The sequence below is a fragment of the Peromyscus maniculatus genome, chromosome 14, assembly GCF_049852395.1.
Source record: "Peromyscus maniculatus bairdii isolate BWxNUB_F1_BW_parent chromosome 14, HU_Pman_BW_mat_3.1, whole genome shotgun sequence".
Lineage (NCBI taxonomy): Eukaryota > Metazoa > Chordata > Mammalia > Rodentia > Cricetidae > Peromyscus > Peromyscus maniculatus.
The window spans coordinates 89,224,870-89,241,657 of record NC_134865.1 but is presented as its reverse complement, the minus strand read 5'-3'; the positions used below and the strand labels follow the sequence as shown (position 1 = coordinate 89,241,657).

Genomic DNA, 16,788 nt, shown 5'->3' with positions numbered 1-16,788 from the left:
GCTGTGATAAAGGTTGCTATTGACAGGATATTTCACTGTGAGGAGGGAACCGAGAGAATGTGAGGACGTTTTTGGGTTGCTCTGGAGAGATGTTCAGTGGGCAAAATGCTTGCTGCGCACCGTGTGTTCTTAAGTTCAGGTCCCCAGCACCTACACACAGATGCCAGGTGTGGGGCTGTGAGGCAAGTGCCGGTGCTGGGGTGGAAACAGGTGGATCCCAGGGGTGAGCCAGTCGGGGCACTGAATCAGTGAGCTCCGGGATCAGGGAGAGACCCCGTCTCTAAAACAAGTCACTGAGGAGGACACTAAAGTCAATCCATATGAGAGAGGGAGAGGGAGAGGGAGAGGGAGAGAGGGAGAGGGAGAGAGGGAGGGGAAGAGAGGGAGGGAGAGAGAGAGAGAAGGAGGGAGGGAGAGAGGGAGAGAGAGAGAGAGGGAGGGAGAGGGGGAGAGGGAGGGAGAGAGGGAGAGAAAGAGGGAGGGAGGGAGAGGGGGAGAGGGAGGGAGAGAGGGAGAGAAAGAGGGAGGGAGGGAGAGGGGAAGAGGGGGAGAGGGAGAGGGAGAGAGAGAGAGAGGGAGGGAGGGAGGGAGGGAGGGAGGGAGGGAGGGAGGGAGGGAGAGAACATAAACACTGAAAAGAGGAGCTGGAGGGATGGCTTAGCAGTTAGGGGCACTGGCTGCTGTGGCAGAGGACCTGCTTTTGGTTCCCAGCACCCACACAGCAGCTCCCAACTGTCTGTAACTCCAGTTCTAGGGGGATTCAGTGCCCACTTCTGACCCCCACAGGCGCTGGGCACTCACAGGTGGTGCACAGACAGACGTGCAGGCAAAACACCTGAGCACTTACACATAAATTATTTATTAAACAAACCTTAAAAAAGAAAGCCTTTTCAATTATTCATGTGACCAAGGATTAAATATCCAGACTATATAGAGACCTTAAAAAATTAAACACCAAATTTTCTTCTCCAAATTATCCAGTCAATAAGTGGGCAAATGAATTGAATAGATGATTCTCAAAATAAGTACAAACGGCCAATAAATATGTGAAAAAAAAATGTTCATAGGATCGGTATCCCCTGGGGAAACATCAGCAAACTGAACACAGCGATTGCATTTCCTGCCTATCAGAATGGTTGTCACCACCACAGCAGCAAATGCTGGCAGCGATGGGAAGGACACCCTAATCCACAGCTGGAAGGAATGCAAAACCAAAGCCAGAACTTCGTATGATGCAGCTGTACCGTTCATGAGACTATGTACCAAAGGAATACATGTCAGCATAGGCTAGAGATGCCTGTAGGGAGATGCCCATACCCGCCGGGTCATGGGCTCAGCTTAGCTGTCCATCAGCAGATGAATGGATGGAGAAAAATGTGGTCCTGGGGGTGGAGAGATTGCTCCACTGGTAAAGTGTCCATGATGGAAGCATGAGGACTGAGCACAGCTCTCAGCCTACATACAAGCGTGTTGTGGTGGAGTGTGTCTGTAAATCCAGAGCTAGGGTAGACACAAGCAGATCCCTAATGCCCGATGGCTGGCGAGCTTAGCAGAATCAAAGAGCTCCAGGGTGCATGAGAAACCCTATTTCTAAAAAAAGTAGAGTAGCTGAGGAAGACGCTCAGAGTCGACCTCTGCATGCACTGATACCCTACATGTTTATGAGCATGTGCATGTATAAAAGAAAATACAGTGAGGAGTTATATTCAACCATAAAGAATCGTATCGTTTGCAAGAAAATGGCTAGGACTGGAGATTATCTCGCTAAATGGAAAGCCAGACTCAGAAAGACAAATACCACATTTTTTTCTCACACATGGAATCTAGATTTTACACACACACACACATACACACACACACACACACACACACACACACACACACACACACACACACCACATGGAGGTAGAAGGGGGACCCATTAGGGTAGAGGAAGGGAACATGAGAAGGTCATAGGGTCAACACGTCAAAGAGCTTGATAGACTTGCCTAAGGATGTTATGTAGGAAAAGGAAATGTTATTCTGAAATCTGCACTTTGCACGGTGGTGAGTTTACACCATTGAAGAAAAGAACCACAGGTGGGGTGAGCACAGAGATTTGGGGACACTCAAGAGACTGAGAACAGCTCTTTCTGCAGCCCACTCCACTGAAGCTAACAGGGGGGCCATGGATACAGGCCGTACTACACACATCACCTCCAGGTCTCATCCTGGTGCCTACGGAGCCAGGACAGCCATGCTTGTGTCTGTAACTCAGAGCCTGACCAGAGCCTGGGAGATTCAGGTACGGACAGGCTCTCTCTGCCTTAGGAGGGAAGCAAGTGAGACTCACTGGTTTGGAGACCCGCAGAGCTTGAAAAACAACAAGCCAATTTGCTGAAAAGGTGCCGGGCCAGCACAGGCAGAGATGGGGAGTACTGGTTACTGCCTGCCTCACAGCAGGCCCTCTCTGCACCCCGGGCTCACAGCCGTCAGGAGGAGGAAGCGGAGAGAAAGAACTTTATTTCAGAGGCTGAGTCTTCATGCTAGAACGAAGAAAAAGCACTTGAGGTGAGAATTACATTTGTTGCCCCCATCTGGGAGTGTTTATTGAACAGCAGCCGGGTCAGTGCACGGAGACCGAGACACAGGGTCCTAAGTAATGGATTAGTGGAACAGCCTCCCAGTCTCTCCCAGAATAGAATAGTGTACGTTTGTGTGAAGTTCCCCCCCCCCCCCGTCTCTCTCTGTCTCTGTGTCTCTGTGTCTCTGTGTCTCTGTCTCTGTCTCTCTCTGTCTCTCTGTTTCTCTCTCCCTCTCTCTCTTCTCTCTTTCTTGTCAGTGATATGGAGGTTTTGGTCTTAGATTTAGAGTACTGGTCATAGCTCACACTCAGGGTCCCTATGCCTTCCAGTGTGAAAGACAACAAAACAGAGGTGGGGAGGCCCTCAGGGCCTGACCTTCTCTCTTGAGCCTGGGTCCAGAGAACTGAGCTTATTAGTCTGGTGACCAGGACCACATCCCTGGAGCCCAAAGCATGGCACTGCAGGGGATGGGGCTGGGGGGGAGGGGGGGGTGCTGCAGGGGGATGGGGCTGCAGGGGGATGGGGCTGCAGGGGGATGGGGCTGCAGGGGGATGGGGCTGCAGGGGGGGATGGGGCTGCAGGGGGGGATGGGGCTGCAGGGGGATGGGGCTGTGGGGGGGGATGGTGCTGGGGCTGCAGGTGGATGGGGCTGCAGGGGATGGGGCTGCGGGGGGGGGGGGAGGATGGGGCTGCAGAGGATGGGGCTGCAGGGGGATGGGGCTGCAGGGGGATGGGGCTGCAGGGGATGGGGATGCAGGGGGATGGGGCTGCGGGGGGGATGACACTGTGGGGGGATGGTGCTGCAGGGGGTTGATTCCCCTTCCTGGGTAAAGATATGAGCCAGCTTCCTCCCTTCTTCTGGTTTGTACACTCACACGGCTTCCCTGTGTGTGACGGAGGCTGTGCAGTGGAAGACCCACCTGGGAGTGGGCAGCTGACAGATGACAGGTTGACAGTTCGAGGTGTTAGATTAACTTGAATGTGTTCTGTTCTGGAACATCTAACACCGACAGGGCCTGTAGGAAAATGATATTCTTAAAAAAATGGTTTTATAGTTTCTTTTCATGAAAACACACAAACAAGCAGAAGCCACCAGGACCTGTACCAGCCTCCCTGGGAGGGTGAAGAGCACTTGGCTGTAGTGGAAATGTGCTGCTCGTGGTAAGATAAACAAAGCCTCATTCAAGGGGCCGATTCTGTTATCAAAACGAAGCCTGTGGGGACCAGATCATCACAGTATTCAGGCATTGTTAGCTGTTGTGTGTGACCACTCACCAGATGCTCTGGACAGTGGAGACATTGCCGAGAGTGGAGAGGGCTGCAGGCGCATCCTGCACTAGACGCAGGGAGGAGACTCAGGAGGGTGGGTGAAGGCCGCTGCACTGGACAGTGCTTGTGTATGTATGGCCAAATCGACCACGTGCAGCTCGTACAGCGGCTAGAAAATAAGCTTTCCAAATGGGGAGCTGGGGTGGCTGCTGCGTCCCTGGCATGGTGGATTGCATTGGTGGCATTTATGAAGTGAGCATCAAGTGAAGGCAGAATTATTTTGCTGTAGGATACTCTTTCAGCATCTCTGAGCCACTGGACTCCTAGTGGGGAGTTGGTGGATGTGTTGTTCTGTAGCCCAGGCTATTCTGGAACTTGCAATCTTCATACCTCAGCCTCCCAAGTGCTGGGGTCACAGGTGTGCCTCCTCACACCCAGTGGGTGGACCATTTCAATGTCAAGGAAAGGCCCTACAGGAGCTCCTGAGCTGTGAAGCTACAGCAAGACCACCCGGTGTTCTCTTGCGAGGGCTGCACTGTTCTTTTATTTGATCTGACTACGTTGGACTGGAGGGGTAATCTGGCCCTGCCCTTCCTGGCACTGTGGCTTGCCCCAACCCAGGTTGCACAAAACAACCGGTAGCCAGCTGTTAAATGCAGCACTTGGAACACTGTTCAACGGCCCAGAGTCACCTATGTTTTCACTGCTGCTGACATTCTGTTCCTCTGTCTCAGTTTACCTGTCATGAAAATGGACAGTTAACAGCCTACAGTACTCTTGTTTGAGGGGGAACAGTTTTCTCATAGCGAGGCTGCACTTTCCCCTGAACACAATGAACAGAATGGCCATGGTGTCAGCATCCCTGAGGTCTCCTTGTAATCAACAGTGAGTAACCATATCTTGAAGCAGCTGTGACTTAGGACCTTTCTCAGCATCTTCCTTATGGGTCCTTCTGTCTGCTCTCGGGGTTGTGAGCCAACCTGGATCCATGCTTAGGGAAACAGGTTCATGACATTGCAAATGGACCAGAGAATGTAGAGCCGATCACCGTGAAGAATGGGGCTCCTGAAACATCTCCATGGCTGGGGTCATCTCAGGGAAAGGAATGTTGATGACACTTGCTTTTTCTCTCCTCAATTCAAAGCATGGTGTGTGTGTGTGTGTGTGTGTGTGTGTGTGTGTGTGTGTGTGTGTGTGTGTGTGTGTGTGTGTGTGTTGTATGCAATATGTGTGCAGGTGTGCTCACTTGGAGATCAGAGGTTAACCAAGTCTTTTCCTTTATCACTTTAAACCTTGTATTTTGAGACAAACAAGGTCTCTCCCTTAACTCGGGGCTTGTTGTTTCAGCTAGAATGGCTCGTCGTGAGTCCCCAGGATCCTGTTTCTCAGCACTGGGATTATAAGCATGTGCCACCATGCTCTGCTTTTCTGTGGGGTCTGGGGATCTGAACCCAGATCCTCACGCTTACACAGCAGGTACCTTACCCACTGCACACGTCTCCCCTTCGTTTTTTGATGCAGGGTCTCCATCTTAGTTATTTTTCTATTGCTGTGATAAAACACCTTGACGAAAAGCAACTTAGGGAGAAAAAATTTATTTCATCTTACAGTTCGTGGCCCGTTATCCGGGAAGTCAGGGAAGGAATTTGACGCCAGAACCTGGAGGCAGGAATTGCAGGAGAGACCACAGAAGAGATCTGCTTACTGGCTTGTTCTTCATAGGTAACTCAACCTGGTCTCCCCAGGGATGGCACCACCCTTAGGAGTGGGGTCCTCTCACCTCAATCACTAACTAAGAAAATGCCCTACAAGATACCTGTCTCCAATCTTATGGAAACGTTTTCAGCTGAGGTCCCTTCCTCTATCTTGTATCAAGTTGACAAAAAACTAGCCAGGACAGGCTCTTACTGAACCCAGACATCACTGGTTGTCCAGGCTGGCTGGCAAGCAAGCCTCAGGAACCTTCCTATATCTGCCCCAAGCACTGGGACGGACGGCAGGTATGTACAGCACCTTTTAAATGGTGCTGAGGATCCTAACTTAGGTTCCCATGCCTGCCTAGCATCTCCCAACCCCCAAAGTGTGTTTTAATTCCACCAACTCAGCATCATCTTCACATGGCAACAATCAAAAGATTCAATAAAACTCATGTTTAGAATCTCAATGACTGTGTCCACCGATTGTCATTGTACCCACTGAAGGTCTGAGTCTCTCTGAGAATTGGCCTCAGGCCACACAGACACACTTGAGCACTGCTGCTGAGCACTGAGCCATCCCGAGAACCGTGGATAGTTGTGACATGCCAGGGCATGGTCACTAAAAAGGTAACCATCGCTGGCTGCGTTCTACAAAAGCCCTGGGCCATGGCTAACTGGAAAATACTAAGCGGTAGAGAGTTTGAGAAGCAGAATGGATGCAGGCTTTTGCTCAGGGTGCTCAGTGGGAGGAGGGAGTCTTTGGCGAGCTCTCTGCTCTGGGGTCTGAGCTCCCTCACCGCAAAGACTCTCTTACAGTTCTGTCTTCTGTGTTAACACCAAGGCCCCATAACCTCCCCAACCCTCTCCTGCTAGATTGTGGCCCACATGGCCCAGGCAGTGTGTGTGCCTTAATTACGTTCCCAGGGGCAGGATTCCACCTGGGAGCCGGTCCTGGGCACCATGGGCTGAGTTATTCTTCAGAGTTACCCCAGTTCTGGACACGGGGACCACTTTCTAACTCCAAGTGCCTTGAGGACCTCTGTGGGGTGCCATGGACATCTGACACCTGCATTTGCTTGAGCTTCCCACAATGTTGCTGACAATTGAACTTGTCAGGACAGTCAGGAGACTCACAGGTTGGAGTTATAGTGTCTACAGGGGCTTCACTGGTGACCTGAGAATTTGTGTGGTGGTAGTGCTGGGGTGCCACAGGGAAGCTGGTTAATGGAGGCCCAGGACTTGTCATACATACCTGCACATGCCTTGGCGGCCTCTGTGTAGAGGCTTGTGAGACTGAAACCATCTGGAAAGTAAGAGTAGAGAGCACAGATCCGGGTCTCCAGGGAGGCCACTCGGCCAGCTAACCTGCTTATGTTTTCTTTGGCTGCTCAGATTTAATCCTGTTTTTTTTCTAGAAAATATGAGCTCTTTGCTGTTACATCTATGTGCACAAGGCAAAGGCTGGGTGCTTCCCAGGTGCTGTGCATCCCTTTATAAGAGAGTTCCTGCTTACTCCCCAGGAAAGATGCCTGGGGGACCCTTTCCTGATGCTCGGGGAAGCTGGTCACTTTCTGAGACCCTGAGATCAGTGGAAGGAGCCCTACATGGAAGGAGGGAGCTGTCTTTAGCAGGAGGCAAAGGAATGTGACCTCCCGAGTCACTGAGTCTCTGTGGAGATGCCTCAGTGGTAGAACTGGTCCAACGGCTTCTAAGAGACCACTGCAGAGGATGGCAACGCTCAGCTCACCGGCCTGTGTACGGCAGCTTTGGACCACGTTGACCCTCTTCATCAGAGGCCTAAGGACACAGGCCACCAGCATGGGAGGACTGTCTCAGGCCCTGCCAGGGTAGAAGACCAAGGCGAGGCGGTGGCATTGATCTGCCGGCGAAGAAGAGTCATGCTCCCAGGAGCTTCCTCTCAGGCGCAGCTTCCCCACGAGAAGGAGCTTAGATTAGAATTTTATTGTGACAGAGAGGAAGAAGAAAGTCAAAATATTTACTTGGAGAAAGCACCAGCGGTTTGCCTAATTACACTGGGTGAAGGGGGTCATTAATAATCCCACTGCAGCAGAGGTCCTGTGAATTGTGAGTGAGCTGCTGTGTACCGCTACAGAGCGAACCTGTCGGTCCCCCCCAACCCCCACCCCCGGCTGGGCAAAGGGGCGTGGCTTTGCTCACCTGCCCCTGCCCACCCCACATCTCTTTCCGGAGACACTGGTTTTTCTCTTGCTCACCAGCAAACTTATTGCAAGCTTGCTCTCCACCAGGAGACTAATCTGTGAGGATCCTCTTCAGCAAGGTACTGGCTGCTGGCTCATCTATGTTCTGTGACCCACAGTGCTCTGTGCTGGGGACTCTGCATAGCACTGTGCTCCTCTCCCCAGTAGCTTGCTGAGCGTGCGGTGTGTCTGCATTGTGTCCATCTCATGTTCTGTGCTCCCCGAAACCGAAACCAGGGTCAGTGATAGGCTGGCATTGCTGGGAGTACTGTGGCCAAGACACAAGGTATAATCGGTTTGCATAGTTCATCACATCTCAACATCTGTATTCCCTCTTCACAGATGAGGAAGCAGAGGCGGAGCCTGAAGTGCCCTGCCCAAGGTTGCAATGCTGAGCCACCCTCTTCCCGGTGACTTCAAGGAGAACAACAAGGGTATTTATGATACATATTTGTACACACAAGTTCATGTATGTACCTATGGGTGGGTGTGCATGTGTGTATATATGTACTTTTATATATTCATGTGTGCACCTATGGATTTGTATGCATGTGTATTTGGAGGCCCAAGGTAGATGCTGAGTGTTTTCCTCAATTGCTCACTACCTTTTTATTTATTTATTATTTGTTTGTTTGTTATTATATTTACTCATTTTTATTTTATGTGTGAGTGTTTTGCCTACATGTATGTATGTGTACTACTTGCATGCCTGGTGTCCACGGAGGTCAGAAGTGGGTATTGTATTCCCTGGAACTGGAGTTACAGATGGGTCCTCTGCAAGAGCAATCAGTATTCTCAGCAGCTAAGCTATCTCTCCAGCTCCTCCACCTTATCTTTTGAGACAGGGTCTCTCACTGATCGCAAGCTCCTGATTGACGAGGCTGGCTAGCCAATGAGCTCCAGAGATCTGCTTGTCTCTCCCTCTCAGGGTTGGGATTACAGGTGTGTGCAGCCATGCCCAACTTTTCTGATGTGTCAGGGATCAAACTCAGGTCTCCATGCCTCTGTGGCAAGCACCTTACAGACTTAACCTAATTATAGCTCTGTGCCAATGGCGGTTAATAATCTCACAGATATCAAAAACAGCTGAGAATAATACATTGATGTAATAAAGGATGTACTAAATTTGCTTAGGAAGTATTAAGTCACACAAAGAAGTGAGCTAGAGGAGTGCCCCTGGTTCTCTTATCAGGAAGAGGATCATTCTGCTAGGCAGGAAGGACAGTCTTGGTTAACGGCTGCCTGGTAAAGTACCCTGTCTGTTCCCTGATAACTACCACAGTATTTTCAAATCGTAAATCTTCCCAGTTGTCCAAGCAACCAAATCTTGACATTTCTGCCCCTATGAAACATTTTTAATGGCTTAAAATTGTAATCTGGGGCTGTGAAACTTTGAACGCCGATGGAATTTCTGTTGGGGGCTGGTTCCCTGGTGCAGAGTCAGTCATGGGCTAGTATTAAAGAGTTTTTCCTTATTAATCTCTAAATGGTGGAGTGATTTCTAGCCGAGAAGACATGCCATTTCTATACACCACTCCTGCCGTGGTCCTGTGCCCTTAGTTAGCGTTTTTGTCAACTTAACACAAGCTAGAGTCATTTGAGGGGAAGGAACATCCATTGAGAAAATGCTCCCACGGGATTGGCCTATGGGTAGGTCTGGAGGTCATTTTATTGATTAAAATTTGATAAGGGAGCGCCTGTCCCACTGTGGGCATTATCACCCCTGAGCTGGTGGTCCTGGATGATGTAAAAAAGCATACTGAGCAAGTCCTGGTCTGTGAGCAGGACTTGGAGCTCCTTCATGGCTTCTGCTTCAGTTCCTGCTTCCAGGTTCCTGCCTTGAGTTCCTGTTCTGACTTCCTTTAATGTTGGACTAGGATGTGGAAGTGTAAGCAAAACACACCCTTTCCTCCCCAAGTTTTTTTGATCACGGTGTTTTCCCCCCACAATAGAAATCCTGACTAATACATTCTGTGAATTCTGAGTAAATATCTGTATACCATTCTAGGGTAAACCTGTTCTTGTACTGGTCAAGCCAGGCAGTGGCCCCCCAGCACAGCAAGGACATTTAGAGTGTGAACTGGAGCTGGAGAGATGACTAAGTGCTTGAGAGCATTGGCTGCTCTTCCTGAGCACCCACACTGTAGCTCACAACTGCCTGCAACTCCAGTCCTGGGGGATCTGACACCCTTTTCTGACCTTTGTAGGCACCAGGCACGCATGTGGTAAGCATAGATACCTACAGGCAAAACACTCATACACACAAGATAATAAATAAACCTGGAGTGTGAACTGGAGGTATATTTTCTGATATAAAAGAGAAAAAGGATTTGAAGTCTGAAAGTGTGAAGATAATAGTGTTTCTGTCCTGGGTGGTAGTGGCCATCTCCCTCACCTAAGCCTGGGGATAACGACGTGAATGTTGGAAAGGCTCATGTAAACAGCAGAGGGGCACACACGGCCATTCCCATCCAAGGAATCATCCTCCTGCGACTTCACCTCATGCTGAAGGGAGCAGTTACCCAGGTGGCACCTCCCAAGGCCGCTTCCCTACATGCACAGATCACCCTGCATGCTGGCTAGTCTTATGTCAAATGACACAAAGTGGAGTCATCCGAAAGGAGAAAACTTCAGTTGAGAAAACTGAAATCCGTACGATCCAGCTGTAGGGCATTTTCATAATTAATGGTTGATGGAGGAGGGCCCAACCCTTTGTTGGTGATGCCATCCCTGGGATGGTGGTCCTGGGGTCTATCAGGAAGCAGGCTGAACAAGCCATGGGGAGCAAACCAGTAAGCAGCTCTCCTCCATGACCTCTGCATCAGCTCCTGCCTCCAGGTGCCTGCTCTGTTTGAGTTCCTGTCCTGGCTTCTTTCAGTGATGGACTATGGTGTGGAAGTGTAAGCCACATAAGCCCTTTGCTCCCCAAGTTGCTTTGGGTCATGGTGTTTCATCACAGCAGTAGTAAACCTAACTGGGACACATTGTAAGCACGATTCTAATGGGCTGCAGTGTGTGGAGTACTCTGTGAAACCTGACTCCTTATTTTACATACATGGGCTGTTGCCAGGGTTTAATTTTACACGAAGTTAGAGGCTTAAAGAACATGAATATTTTAAACCCTTGATATCAAAATTTTGTTTTTCTAGAATGTTATTAATTTATACTTCCTCTGGCAGGGCTGTCAGCATCATATAAAAACAGATACACACCCGGGAAGCAGTCTTCAGCCCCTGGCTAATTGGCAGGGAAAAAGTGGGACTTGATTGATGAGGCTTTGGGATTGTTGCTTTTTATTATTTTTTAAGTTACCGTGCAAAGGGGGTTCATTACGGAAGTGGATACATGTGTGTCCCCATGCTTAGTCCTTAATCTGTCCCTCCGCCACTGTCCTCTCGGCCCCTCCATCCCCTCCCGCCCCCTTTCCTCTCACACACTCCCCCTTCTGCCTTCATGTTACAGGTACTCCCTCTCCCTCCCTCCCTCCCTCCCTCCCTCCCTCCCTCCCTCCCTCCCTCCCTCTCCCTCTCTCTCCCCCCTCCCTCCTCTAATTTTAGTCTAGATTCTACTTGAGAGAAAACACAGCATTTGTCTGACTGGTTCATTTCTCCTCACATAGTGATCTCCAATCCCATCCATATCCCTGCAAATGCCATGACTTAGTTTTCTCTGCAGCTGAATATGAGGTCCCCACATGAATATGTGCACATTCTCCATATCCGTTCATGTGCTGATGGACATCTGGTTTCACTTCCTGGCTCTTAAGACTTGTGCAACCATAAACACAGATGTATAGGCATCTCTGCACTGTGCGGACTTAAGAGTTCTTTGGTCTATCTGGGAGCGGCCCAGCTGGGCCATACAGTAGTTCTAGTTTGAGTTAAATTTTTTTAAGTCTTTTTTTTTTCTTTAATTCATGGGTATAGGTGTTCTGCCTGCTTGTCTCCAAGCGCCACATGCATGCAGTGCCTGCTGTGCCCAAAAGAGGGCGGTAGATCCCATTACAGAGGGCTGTGAGTCACCACGTGGGTTCTGGGAGCTGAACTGGGGTCCCCTGCTCTTAACTGCTGAGGTGTCTCTCTAACCCCAATTTTTAGGGCTTTTTGTTTGTTTCTTTGAGAAATCACCACACTGACTTCTGCAATGAGTGGCTGCACCGGCTCACACTCCCACCACCTGTGCGTCAGGATTCAGCATTCACATCTTTTCCAGCCGTTGATTTTCTTGATGGCAGCCATTCGGACCCTCATGAGACAGGCTCTCACAGCAGTTTTAATTTGCGTTTCTCTGTTAGCGAAGGGTGTTGAATACGTTGACCAGCACTCATTGTCCATTTGTTTTCTTACATTGAGAGCTGTATTCAGTTCATCCGTTCAGGTGTTTTTTTTTTGTTTTGTTTTGTTTTTTCTTAAGTTGATTAGTTTGGTTCTTGGTATTTCATTTTTTACTTATTATTTGAAAATTCTATATGTATACACAGTGTATCAATTATATCCATCCCTACCCCCTCCCTTCAACTCCCCAGATGTATCTCCTTTCCATCTTCGTGTCTTCTCTCTTCTTTTTTGAATAACCCACTGAGTCCAACTAGTACTGTCATGTGCTTATGGGTATGGGGTCATCTACTGGGCCGTGGGCATGAAGGGTGCCTGGTCTCCAGGAGCTGGAGTTGTGAGCACCATGTGGAGCTGGGGAAACCTGGTTGTGAGCACCATGTGGAGTTGGGAAACCTGGTTGTGAGCACCATGTGGAGCTGGGGAAACCTGGGCCCTCTGCAGGAGCAGCAAGTGCTTTTAACTTCAGCGCCTCCCTGCAGCCTTCAACCTTCCCTACTCTCCTGAACCGCCCTGACTGGGCCCAGTGAGCAGGGCGTCAGACAGGACCTCTCTTATCCCCCTTCCCTCTCTGCTTTCCAGTCCGTGGTTATAGGGACCTCAGCTGGTGGTCGCCAAGTGTCTTTGGTGGCTCAGCTGAGCCAGGCTGACAGGAACTGATTTTTCCACATATTTCTTCAGGTTAGGTAGCCTTTGTCTCATCATGGGGTGGGTTATTACCCAGTTTCTCTGATCCCACAGTACTCATACTGATCCTGTCCATCTCAGTGTTCCAAGCCCCATGAGCCAATCTGAGCCAGACTCTTCCATTGCTATTTAAAATAATCTTTCCCAATTCCACAAGCTCTGGCGCTGAACATTCCCTGATTATTGTAATTTTTTTTTCATCAGGCCATTGTTAAGGCCTCAACTGCCTCTGAGTCATGTTTTCCTTCCTTTGTAGGACCTAAGGGGTTTCTTCTGTCAATTTCTCCTCACTCTGTCCCTCCTTACCTCCCAGTTTTTCTCATGGGACCCAGTTTGGGGACTCTAGGGAGGCCTCTTCAGCACATAACAGAAAACACCTCCCATAAAATGACTAAACTGAAGGGCTTCAATCCCGGGAACAATCAACCCACTGCAGTGCACAGCAGAGACTCTTGCTGAGGACTGAGCCCTCTGAAGACATTCAGTGTCCCCAAGACAAACACAGGAGACAGACGAGTCACATAGGGGACAGAGTCACACAGGGGACAGACAGACAGAGTCACACAGGAGACAGACAGACTGAGAAGTGTACAGGAGACAGATGAAGTCACAGTAGACAGATTTAGAGTCATAGACACTCACTCATCTTTCCCAACAATGAGAAAACACCCTCCCAGATTCTTGCTATTGTACTGGACCCCCCCATGCAATCCACTTTACCTGCATCATAACTCTTTGTAGATGAATTTAAAACCAAAGAACAAGGATGAGCAAGAGACTAGCAGAGACATCGTGCATTCTTGTTAAATACAACAAACAAATGATGGTGTGCATCACACACAGTGAATATATTTTAATTCAAAATGTAACTGTCTGGGCATGTAGCTCATGGTACTGTGCTCGCCTGGCATGTGCAAGACCTTGGATTGAGCTTCCAGCAACACACACACACCACCACACACACAATCACACATTCACACATCACACTCACATGAACACACATACACATCACTACCACCATATACACACATTCACACACCACACTCACATACATGTACACACACACATTCACAGACCTCTCTCTCTCTCTCTCTCTCACACACACACACACACACACACACACACACACACACACACTCATACACCACTCTCACATGCACACACACACAGTCTCAACACTGCAGAGGAAGGACACATGTAAATAAAACATATCATGCTGCTTTTGTTGAGCACATGATGGGCGTTCTCTGACTTCTGGTCATATAACAGCTAAGCATCAGGGAGTCACCCACAACTTGGCAATTCTTACAAGGTATGATATGTTCATGTGGCAGAAGCTATAGCACATATTGATGATAGAAATAGGTTGATACAGAATACAAACATCAACTCCAAATAATAGTGTGTTTTATTTAGGATACAAAACCCAGAACTGAAAAATAACAAGAAAACCACAGAAGACAAATTAGAGCAAGTCTTTGTCCCCACACACGGGACAAATGTACTAAGACCCCAGTGGATGCCTGAGACCATAGAGGATTGACTCCTGTGTACTGTTTTCCTAATGGACGCATTTTGGATGAAGTTTAATTTATACACTAGTCTCCAAGGTTAACAATAATAACCAAGTACAATGTGCTGTAACGGAAGTGTGAAAGTGTGAACATGCACCCTCTCCCGAAAACAAAATGGGGGCTGGGGAGCTGCTCAGTAGCTGAAAGCAGGGAGCGTCTCCGGAGGACCCAGGCTTGATTCCCAGCACCCACGTGGCAGCTCACAACCTCCCGGAACTCCAGTTCGAGGGATCCAACATTCTCTTCTGGTCTCCCAGAGCACCAGGCATACATATGGGGCACAGACATGCATGCAGGCCAAACATCCCCACATGTAAAGTTTAAAAAATAAATAATACAAATTTAAAAACTAATAATGAAGATGGAATTGTTTACATTTGTGGAGGGATTTTTTTGTTGTTGTTGGTATTTTCAGACCAGTTGGCTGTGGGCCCCTGGAACACTAATGGGGGGCCTATTCTAGATCGCTTTTCATAGGACAAGAAAGCTCTAAAAATTCAGTTATTAGGGCTACTGCTCCCTGTATAACCCTGTAGATGGGTGACAGCTGTCATTCAGTTGTTTATTTCCTGTATGTGTACATGTAGGTGGAGTGGCTAGTTTACAGATGGAAATTATATATTTTCAGTTGGCCAACTGGGAAACTGCATCTCAACAAATAGTGAGTAGGCCAGGAGTGTGTAAAGCTGGATATACATGCAGGAAACAGTGAGTTACAAAGGGAAGTCTTCTGGCCGTGTGGTGGTGGTGGTGGCGGCGGCGGCGGCGGTGGCGGCGGCAGCGGCAGCGGCAGCGGCGGCGACAGTGGTGCACGCCTTTAATCCTAGCACCCAGAAGGCAGAGGCAGGTGGATCTTTGTGAGTTCAAAGCCAGCCTGGTCTACAGAGTGAGATCCAGGAAAGGCGCTACACAGAGAAACCCTGTCTTGAAAAACCAAATACAAAACAAAACAAAAAACCAAAAAAGAAACAAACAAAAAAACAAAGGGAAGTCTTCTGAAGCATTCTGTGTGTCTTTAGGTGAGAATTAGCACAAATCCCTTAGACAGAGACTTTTAAATGACTGACTTCTACTGCTACATGAAATATAGGTGCACACTACAAAACTAGTCATTTCAAGAGCAAGACTGACTTAAAGAAGCAAGATGGAATATGCATTCCAGAATTTGATGATTTTGTGTATATAGATTTTTAGAACTTAAGACTTAGAAAAAAATCTTCCTTTTTACTCTGTACCAATTTGTACCCACATTAAATAAAAGGAACAATAGAAGATGAATGATACAGCAACAAATCCAATATGAATAATGTTCTGTGTGTGTGTGTGTGTGTACACGTGAGTGTGCACAGTGCTCTCCTCAGCAGAGGCCGGAGGTGGACCTTGCGTGTCCTCCTTCCTCTACCCACCTCCACATCACTTTTGAGACAGTGTCTCTCACTGAATTTGCCTTTTTGACATAACTGGCTAAGCAGGAGGGCGCTCTGAGTCTGCCGGTCTCTGTCCCTTAGTGACCGATACGCTGCCCTGCCTGCGATTCTCCGCTGCTCTTGCCAGTGCAAACCCAGGTCCTCTTGCTCGCACAGCGGCACTGTACCCGTGCAGCGGCACTGTACCCGCGCAGCGGCACTGTACCCACTCAGCGGCACTGTACCCACGCAGCGGCACTGTACCCACGCAGCGACCTTCCCATTTGCCAGTGTGCTTGACGCTCCTGAAGGACCAAGAGTTGAGAAATTCCCCGAGGAAGCCAGCTGTGATTATCAAACACCTGCAGCCAACGTTAAACACACGGCGAATCCTGTCGCTCTTACACCGTCCCCACAACGGAAGGGCAGATCAGGGAGGGGAAGAGGGTCTCCAGCCTGACCCTGAGCTGGATTCCAAACCAACTGTTCTCCACTAGAGGCAGTGCTTTCATTATTCAAAGAATTGCAACACTGGAAGAAAAATCTCAGCCATGCCGGTTCCCTCAGTGGCATCTATAATTGGACATTTTAAAGATAAACTGCTCCAGCTACATTTAAACATGAACTTACAGCTTACAAACACATTATGGGATGTGTTGCTGTTGGGTACTCATGTGTGAGGATAAAAGTCTTTCTTTTCCCTTTTCCTCTTTTTTTTTTTTTCCCGAGACAAGGTCTCACTGTCTCACTGGCTGGCTGGCCGGGAACTCCATATGTAGACCTGGCTGGCCTTGACAGGTAGGCTTGCCTCTTCTTCCCAGGTGCTGGAGTCAAAGGCATTCACCATGACAGCCAGCTAGAGAAGCTAAACGCTTTAAAGTGCTTTCTAAATTCTGATGTGAGGAGCCAGGCAAGGGTGTGCCGCAGGAAGCCGAGGCTGGAGGAGTGTGACCTTGAGACCAGCCTTGCTGCCCTTCCGCCTTGAGTAAGTTTTGGGGATCAAATTCAGGTAGTCAGGCTTGTGTGGCAAGGGTCTTT

The 16,788-nt window shown here is 48.9% G+C and overlaps 1 long non-coding RNA gene across 1 annotated transcript in view; it reads left to right on the top strand.

Moving 5' to 3' along the window:
- Positions 1-3,873: 3,873 nt before the first annotated feature.
- The window catches only part of LOC121822519 (uncharacterized), a 32,246-nt gene continuing 19,331 nt past the window's right edge, over positions 3,874-16,788 (top strand). The window contains exons 1-2 of the long non-coding RNA XR_013044564.1: positions 3,874-5,555; positions 8,092-8,183. This is a non-coding gene — a long non-coding RNA (uncharacterized LOC121822519). The remainder of the gene's footprint in view (positions 5,556-8,091; positions 8,184-16,788) is intronic.